This window comes from Fukomys damarensis, unplaced genomic scaffold (assembly GCF_012274545.1).
Source record: "Fukomys damarensis isolate Sample0158 unplaced genomic scaffold, DMR_v1.0_HiC HiC_scaffold_73764, whole genome shotgun sequence".
NCBI classification, from domain to species: Eukaryota; Metazoa; Chordata; class Mammalia; order Rodentia; family Bathyergidae; genus Fukomys; species Fukomys damarensis.
The window spans coordinates 27,433-29,375 of record NW_022974676.1 but is presented as its reverse complement, the minus strand read 5'-3'; positions in this window follow the sequence as shown (position 1 = coordinate 29,375).

Sequence of the window (1,943 nt, the reverse complement as noted above, 5' to 3'; positions counted from 1 at the left end):
CCAGCATAGTATCACCTCCTGATTCCAAATCTATAGAATTCATCCTTACTTTGTTCTCTCATGCTCTCTTGCTCTCTTTCTTTCATGGAACTTCTTGAAATACGTAGCTATTTATGCATTTATTAACTTCTAACCCTCCTAATCAAACTGTAAGTTCCCTGTCTGTTTTGTGTGTTACACTATGCTTATATACTGGCACGTATTAGGGCATCAGTAGGTTTCTGTTGAATGAACACATTAGCAGCTTATTATTGTTAAAAAGCCAAGTAATTTCATAATTTCTTCTCATGTGAAAGGATCAGAACAGGCAATATGAAGAATGATGTCCAAATGTTTCTATACCAAGTAGGAAGCAATGCAGCCCTACCCACATTTATGTCTAACTTCATACTACACCTCTACATCGTTCATCTTCCTTAGCCTGCAACTTCCCCCATTCCCCATCTATCAGTGGTCACTGTCTTTTCTTTCTATTCCCATTTCATTCCTTTGTTCAGTTTATTTCACAAATGAGTTATTATAACTTCCTAATGTATTTCCCCACATCTTGTGTCATCAACTCTCCAATGTATTTTTATAGTGCTGCAAAATTAATCTTTCTTAAATGCTGTTTTCAAATATTTCCTAGCTGAAACATATCTGATGGTTCCTTTGTGTTATAAATGCAATCTTATCCTCAATTTACATTTCAAAATAAAAGGTTTAAATAACTCAGGCTTAATTTTTCTTTACTATCAGCATGAACATGTAACAGGGAAAACTAAATATGTTACTAGAATAAGCATTGCTATTTGTTACTCCTGTTTCATATCATCTGCTGCTTTTCTACCTAGATTATTTTCTCCCCAAGTCTTCTGACTAGTGTGTGAACATGCATAACATCTGCCGATCTTGAGCCCCAATTGTAAAAGGATATCTGTTACATATGTCTAAGGTTTTCTTCTGCAGTGCATTGTAGAGCTTTTATGTTTGGGTGAACAATGTAAAAAACATGACATGTGGGTTATAAAAATGTATTTCGTTGCTCTTCAAACTATGAACTTCACCAGGCAGGGGCTCAGTCTTATTTCATTTGCCCTGCTCATGGTACTTAATACACTGCCTTACAGTAAACTGAATGATACCTAAAAACTGCTTAAATAAAACTATACAGAAAAGAATTAAAATCAGACATACTTACTCACCCATCTCCCATGGTGGAAAGCAGCAACAAGGCGGGGTATGTTTTTGTTGTTCTTTTGATTCAAGCAGTGCTATAATGTCTGTGTGTTGACTAGTTAGGTAGTTGTTCAGGAAGATCATGAAACTATAGATTACGTATGCCTCATAGCCGTCTCGGAAAGTATTCAAATATATGGCAGCGCTGGGTTTTATCAGAGCTAGCCACTATCAAAAAGCACAGAAATTAAACATAGTTGCATGTTAGATACAATTTATGGTATGAAAATAAGCTAATTTAAAACTTGAGGTGTCTTGTCACATATTTATATTAAACACTCAATGACAGTTTATCATTCTAATGGCTACCAGATAACCTGTGAAATTAAGTGTGTCTGTGGTACTGGAATCAAATGCTAAGCACATGCTTTATCACTGAGCCATATCCCCAGCCCTTGGAAAATAATTTTAGAGAGTAATAAACATCTTACGCATAGATAAATAAAAAATAAATGTTTGGGATAAATAATGAACATGAGAGAAGCTAAATTTGAGTTCTCAAAATTAATCTGAAAATCTTCTTGATATGAGCATAGAAAATGCTGCTACAGCCATTTTCTTCATATCTAATCAAATTAGAGCCACAGTCATGTCCTTTGGGCAAATTTTACAAAATTCTTTTGGTTCAAATAGAAAATATTTGTAAAAAAAAAATGAAAAACCCTCCATCTGTACTGAACATGTAGCAATCTTTGGGGTCACCATTCCCTCAGTGAACAACTACA